General features: G+C 65.9%; 1 long non-coding RNA gene and 3 other non-coding genes across 6 annotated transcripts; all 4 read right to left on the bottom strand.

Moving 5' to 3' along the window:
• Positions 1-1,962: 1,962 nt before the first annotated feature.
• Positions 1,963-3,532, bottom strand: LOC144929681 (uncharacterized). 3 transcript variants are annotated; one of them, XR_013634914.1, is made up of 4 exons: positions 3,451-3,532; positions 2,857-3,040; positions 2,487-2,594; positions 1,963-2,150 (listed from the first exon to the last, which is right to left on the bottom strand). It is a non-coding gene; the product is annotated as an uncharacterized LOC144929681 (long non-coding RNA). The 3 variants fall into 3 exon arrangements; XR_013634915.1 differs by having other exon boundaries at positions 2,857-3,037; positions 3,451-3,530; XR_013634916.1 differs by lacking the exon at positions 3,451-3,532 and adding an exon at positions 3,369-3,396.
• On the bottom strand, positions 2,232-2,322 carry LOC144929812 (small nucleolar RNA SNORD88). The gene has a single exon (XR_013634963.1). It is a non-coding gene; the product is annotated as a small nucleolar RNA SNORD88 (small nucleolar RNA).
• LOC144929810 (small nucleolar RNA SNORD88) lies at positions 2,682-2,771 on the bottom strand. Its single transcript, XR_013634961.1, has one exon. It is a non-coding gene; the product is annotated as a small nucleolar RNA SNORD88 (small nucleolar RNA).
• Positions 3,112-3,201, bottom strand: LOC144929814 (small nucleolar RNA SNORD88). The gene has a single exon (XR_013634965.1). It is a non-coding gene; the product is annotated as a small nucleolar RNA SNORD88 (small nucleolar RNA).
• Positions 3,533-6,732: the final 3,200 nt, after the last annotated feature.

Genomic DNA, 6,732 nt, shown 5'->3' with positions numbered 1-6,732 from the left:
ACGCGCTATCTCAGAGTGTGAAAAACAGGCCCCAGGGCGGCGCAACCGGTGGGCGCAGGGAGCTTGGCCTGGCCCCGCCGGGGGCCCTGGAACGGGCAGGGGCTAAGAGCCGGCATTGGGGACAGGCGGAACAGCGCCCCGGGCTGGGCAAGGGGACAAAGGCCCCGCAAACCCTGGCTGGGGGCCTGAGGCCCTGCAAACCCGGCTCCGGGACAACCCCCCCACAGCAGGGTCAGGCAGGGGCCTGCTCAGAGCTTGGGATCAGCCAGGCAGGGGAGAGAGACCCAGAGGGAGCCAACACCCCCACAGGCCCCCCTCAGCCATACACTGCCCCCCCCCGTGTCCCCCACACGCTGACCACGCCTGGGAGCCAGTTGTGACCGTGGGGACGCTGGTGCTGGGGGCTTGGTGGTACCGCGGTAGCACCAGAGCGGACAGGCAGGCCTTGTGTGCGGTCTCTACGCGGATGCCGGGGGACACCTGCTCCCAGCCCCCCCCCAAGGTGTTTCACCCTGGATTCCAGATCCAGGCTCTGCCCAAGGTGGGGCTGCAGGACACCTGGCTTCCATATTGCAGCCACTTGGCTTGACAGGGATGGGCACCAGCTGCCCAGCGTAGGGGTGGTGGTAACTTCCCCCCCAGCCACTGTTTGCAGCCAAGGCTTTGCCCCCTGCTGGACACTCCCCCCCTCCATCCACCCATCCCCCCTCACTCAAACACGACAGGGGGACTGGGGACACCTCTTCACCCCAGGTGAGTTCTGACTTCACCCCAGGTGAGTTCTGACAAGCACCATCGAGCTGGGGCTGTTATTCCCCCCCCCCCCCACCCCAGCCACTCCCTAGATGGCTGGGAGGCAAACCCAGCCCCAGCATCCCCCTAGCACCCCTGGGCAGCCGGGGGGGGCAGGCCACGCACAGACCTGCCTTGTGGAGCCCTAGCCCGCCAGCTGGCACCAGCCACTTGTGCCCTGGGTGTAACACCCTCCCCCCCAGGGCATGAAGGGCGGGATTAACTCACTAGCAGAGCCTGAGTAACTAGTTCGGCCAGGGTGGGGACCAGCACCTTCCCTTCACAGCTGGCTGGTGCTGGGGGCCTGCAGTGCCCACCCCTTGTGGGCAACAGGTTAGGGTGGAAGGGCCCCAGCCACCCCAGATAGCAGAGATCTCTGCCAACCCACGCGGGGGGGGGGGGGGGGGAGAAGCGGTCTGCTAGACGCTGCACCTGTCAGCCCAGTGTCTGCACCAGCCCGAGCCACAGACCCCAGCAGAAGGCGAGAAGTCTTCGCTAGACCAGGGCAAGCGGGCATCTGCCCTGCTCTATGCCCCTGCCAGGAACCAGGCTGCCGGGAGCCACCCCTTTCCTGCGCCCATCCCCAAGGACCCACCGGGGCAGCCTGTGGCCTCACAGTGGGGCCTTCAGCACCTGCACCCCTTGTCTCCCTACTGGGAATCCAGCCCAGCCCCTGGGGGTATTTACCCCCCCCCCAGAAGCCTTTTTAACAAGGGAACCCCTCTTCTCCCCCAGCTGGCTGTGGGGAATCTCACTGGGCGTGGTCAGGTTCAGGTCCCCTTTGTCTGACCCCTTGCTGCCCTGTGGCACAACCCGCTCCACCCCCCCAGAGCCCTGCAAAGCAGGGGGAACTGAGGCACATGTGTGCAACTGCATCGCCCCTGCTGCTCTTCTTCCCAGGCAGGGAGCTGGCCCAGTGCCATTTGTGCCAGTGGGGGGCACAGACTCCTTGTTGGGGGAGGCTGGGAGATTTCCCCCCCCCGGGAAAGCACTCAGAGCAGCGCTAAGCAGCAGAAGACCTGCTCCCCCCTGCACCAGGGTTAAGCAGCCACTGCAGCAAGGACCCAGCCCCAGAGAGGTCACTTCCTCCCAGATGGTGGGGGGGCCCTGGGACACCCCCACAAGCCTCATGCTCCCTCAAGACCACAAGCAACTCAGCGCAGGGCTCCATTCAGATCAACACGACTTTATTGACAGGAGCTGCAGCCGCTGGGGATCAGTGGGGAAGGGACATGAACCCCACCCCCCGATCAACAGGCCCCAGGTTAGCTACAAGGGGCAGCAGAACTGGGAACAGAACCCAGGAGTCCTGGCTCCCTGAACAAGTGCACGGATTGGCACACGCAGGATCTCCACACCTAGAAGAGAAACGTGGGCTGTTAGCCTCAGCATAGCCTCCCTGTACCTCAATCGGTCACTGCCCCCGCAATCCCAGCTGCAGTCCCCTCAGTCCCCCAGGGTGTCAAGTCCCCAGGAGGCACTGATTTCATCACAGGAGTTCGGAGCCCAGTGCTGACATCATTGGGGATCCCCAGCGCCCCCACCCTGCATCAAGCCCCAGCCCCATGTTCTCCCCCCATCACATACCCCAGGACCCACATTCAACCCCACTCCCCACATTCCCAATGTCCCTCCCACCCCCCCCATAGTGGGACCTAGGCTGCTCTGCCTGCCCACCCCCCCATGATACTCACCGTTCTGGGGGGGCTGCAGGGAAGTCCTTGCAGAAGTGTAGGGCAGGTCAGTCTTGGGGATTTTTCACCCCCACAACCCCAGCGCAACCCGTGGTCACTGCACAGCACCTGGTGGGGGAGCAGAACCCCAGTCAGCACTGCACCCCAGCTCAGAGCCCCCAGAACAGGGTCACGGTGGGATGTACCGTCCCACAGAGCCCCCTCAGTCTCCAGGGTGTCAATGTCCCAGGAGGCACTGATTTCGTCACAGGAGTTCAGAGCCCAGTGCTGACATCATTGGGGACCCTCTGCCCCATGGGGGGGGGCAGGCTGGGGTTCCCTAGTATTTGGATTCTATGGAGGCACAGGGCAGTATCAGTCCAATACCTACCAGCCAGGGGGCTCACTGCACCCCAGTACCCATGGGGCTCTGCAGGGCGGTACCAGCTTCATTCCTCCAGCCTCCCCCGGGTCAGCTCACGGGGGGGGGGGGGGGGAGAGAAGAGAGAGAAGATCTCCCCAGGGACGGCAGCCCCACCTGGGCGTCCCACGGCCCATCCATGGCGGGCTCACTGCTGGGAAGGAAAGGAGCGGAGCATTAGCAGGTCTCACCCCCCCCCCCCAAAAAAAAACCTTGCTCAAGGCTGGCCCCCTCAGTCCCCGGGGTGTCAAGTCCCCAGGAGGCACCGATGTCCTCACAGGAGTTCAGAAACCAGTGCTGACAACATGGGGGACCCTGCCCGCCCTACACAGCAGGACAAGCCCTCCTTCTCAGCCCGCCCCCCCTTCCCTCTCCACCACAGCCCCCCCCCAGCACAGCCCCCTCCCTGATACCACCATTCTCTTGCCCCAAGCCTCCCCCCCCATCGCAGGTCACCCCACTTCTACCCCCCCTGCCCCCACCTCTCCGCAGGGCTCCCCACGGGATCCCCCCCATCTCTCCCTCGCCAGACCATCCCACCCCCGGATGCCCCGCGCCGCTCACCCATCCGCCCGCACGTGTCCCCAGCCAGCCGCTGCTCCACGTGGCGCGGTCCTCGCCGGGGGCCTCGCCATTTAAAGCTACCCGTGAGGACCCCGGGTCAGGGCTGCCCAGAAGTGCGCCTGACGGAAAAGGCCAGGACCCTGCCTCGCCTCGCCTCTCCTCTCCTCTCCCGGCGAGGGGAGGGGGCTGTGGGGAGGGGGAGGAGGAGAGCGCTGGGGGGGAAGGGGCGGGAGGGGAGCGGGGGTATCTTTGTGTGAGAGCGGGGACAGGCACCTGGAAAGACAGGCCTCAAGGGGCGGGGCCTAGGAATAGCTGAAGGGAGGGCCCGGGAGTGGGGAGGGGGGCTAGGAATGGAGAGGGGAGGCAGAAGGGGCGGGGCCTAAGAGGGGGATAGGGATGGGGTGGGGCCTAGGAAGGGGCAGGGCCTGGGAGTGGGGAGGAGCCTAAGGAGGGGGCGGAGCCTGAGAGGGGGGGGCAGGAGCTAGAGCAGCAGGAAGAGGGGTGGTCCGCCCCATGCCTATGGGGTAGCACAGCGCTCGGGGGCAGAGTGAGGAGCAAGGAGGACCCCCAAGGACAGGGGGACCCCCAAAAAAGGAAGGGGATGGAACACCCCCTCAGGGGCTCCTGACAGCTCCCAGCTATATCCCACCCCCCAGGAACCCCCAGAACTGAGACATGCCCCCCCGTGCTTTATCCCACCCCCCAGGAACCCCCAGAACTGAGACATGCCCCCCCGCACTTTATCCCACCCCCCCAGCAACCCCCAGAACTGAGACATGCCCCCCCCCGCGCTTTATCCCACCCCCCAGGAACTCCCAACACCGAGATACGAACCTGTCTCCCCCACTGTCTCCCAGCTCCCAGGAACCCCCAGAACTGAGATATGGGGGGCCCCCCAGCTATATCCCAGACCCCAGGAACCCCCAGCCCTGAGGCCTGGCCTGAGTCCCCAGGGGTCCCTGTCCTTCAATTGCTACTAGCCCTGGAAACAAGACACCGGGCCCAGGAGCCAGAAATATTCCTGGCCCAGCCGGTCCTGGGCGGGGCTGGCCGCAGTGGCCGCACTGGTTATTTTTACAGCTCTGCCTGGCACAGGGTGTCCCAGCCCCACGTCTGCCCCTGGGGACGGCTGGCTCTGGGCCCCAAGCAGCCCCATGGCGGCAGGAAGGGGCGGGGGGGTGGCCATGCCTCCGTCCAATCTGCCTGGAAATAGCCCAGTGGAACAGCTGCCACAGCTGTCAGGTCCTGAACGGGCCTGGCACGCGCCCCGCTCGGGGTGGGGCGGCCGGGGCATGTCGGGAGTGGTGACGTGTGTGAGAGAGCTTTGCAGCCCTGCGAGCTTCCCCGCAGCAGTGCCCCCAAGCCAGGGACTCTGGCGCTACGAGCTTCCCCACAGCAGTGCCCTCAAGCCAGGGACTCCCAGTGCTGCGAGCTTCCCCCCAGCAGTGCCCCCAAACTGGGGTCCCCAATGCTGCCAGCTTCCCCCCAGCAGTGCCCCCAAGCCAGGGATGCCAGTGCTGTGAGCTTCCCCACATGGTGTCCCCGGTGCTGCCAGCTTCCCCACAGCAGTGCCCACAGCACTGCAAGCTCCCCCACAGCAGTGCCCCCAAGCCGGGGACCCTGGCACTGTGAGCTTCCCCACAGCAATGCCCCCAGCCGGGGACCCCAGTGCTGCAAACTTTCTCATGGCAGTGCCTCCAGCCGGGGACCCCAGCGCTGCGAGCTTCCCCATAGCAGTGTCCAGCCAGGCCCTTTGAGCTGTGCGGGGAGCTGAAGGGGTTAACAGCTCATGTGTGTCGAGAGCCCCCAGCCCCCTCCCCCTGAATTCTGACATTCCCTGCCCAGGAAGCCTGGAGCCGCCTGCCCCTGCAGAGAGGGAGAGACACCCAGAGAGGGGAAGGGGTGAGTGTAAAGGAGGGTAACTGGGCTGGGACCCCCCCCCACACCAGCACTGTGCCCCCCACCGCCCATGTTGCCAGTTGATGTGTTCCAGCTGGGGAGGAGTGGGGTGTGGGGGAGGACAGGAGGGATTGCGGAGCACTGGGGGGCTGGGAGGAGGGGGATGGGGGGGTAGGAATCGGAGGGGGCTCAGAGGACTTGGTGGGGGAGTCAGGGCTGGGAGAAAGGGAGAATTGGGGCACAGGGAGTGGGGAGATGGGAATTGGGGGTGGGCAGAGGGGGGCTGCGGACGGGGCAGGGGGGGGCTCTTTGGTTGGGAGACAGGTCTGCACAGCTGCTGGGAGAGATTAAGGGTTTCCATGGGATGGGGAGAGGCGGGGTGGGGGGAGGCAGAGAAGAGAGGGTGGGGGGGGCCGCCAGTCGGGAGGGAGCAGGCAGGATAAGGGGGAGAAACTCACTCATGGCCCTTCCCCCATGTTGCTGCCCCCCCCCATGGGCACTGGCGGGTCCTGGCCCCCCCATTCTTCCCTTCGGCCGTTATTTTCCCTGCTTCCTGGCCAGTGCAAGTGGCTGGAAAATCCAGGCGCAGATGCCAGGAGCGGGGGAGGACGGGGTGGAGGGGGGGGAGTGGAAGGAGGGGGGCAGGGCCAGAGGGGGGCTGAGGGGAGGGGGCAGGGCCAAGAAGCCTGTTCTCTGTCCCTACTCCCCCCCCATTTAATTTTTTTCCAGTTTCTCACCCCGAGTCAACCCTGGTCCCAGCCAGGGGAGATGGGACTGGGAGGGGGGACACACTCCGGGGGTGGGGGAGAGGGAAGAGCGGGGGCACATCCCTGGAGGTCCGGAGCAGAGGCCCACGGGGAAGGGGCGGCGTTTCCAGGTGGGGAGCCAGCCCCAGCTACATGGTGCCCCAGGGTCCAGGTCTTATAGGGGCGGCCAAGACACCTGCCCAGCTGGGGAGCAGCCCACACGGGGAGCCAGCAGCCCCCCCCAAAAAAGGGCAAGGCCTGTCCCACTAAGGCGGGGGCTTGGGTCCCTGCATCCAGGCCTTGCTGCCATGGAGGGAGACGCCACGGCGACCCCTCGCAATGCCAGCAAGGCCCTTGGCAATGTCATGGTAGCCCCGAGTGACAACACGGGGACTCCTAGCGACAACACGGGGACCCCTCGCGATGCCAGCAAGGCCCTCGGCAATGTCATGGTAGCCCCGAGTGACACCACGGCGACCCCTCGCGATGCCAGCAAGGCCCTCGGCAATGTCACGGTAGCCCCGAGCGACACCCACGGCGACCCCTAGCGATGCCAGCAAGGCCCTCGGCAATGTCATGGTAGCCCCCGAGCGACACCACGGCAACCCCTAGCGATGCCAGCAAGGCCCTTGGCAAT

This window comes from Lepidochelys kempii, chromosome 23 (genome assembly GCF_965140285.1).
Source record: "Lepidochelys kempii isolate rLepKem1 chromosome 23, rLepKem1.hap1, whole genome shotgun sequence".
NCBI lineage: Eukaryota > Metazoa > Chordata > Testudines > Cheloniidae > Lepidochelys > Lepidochelys kempii.
The sequence above is the reverse complement of the archived record's forward strand: the minus strand, read 5'-3'. Positions and strand labels throughout refer to the sequence as shown.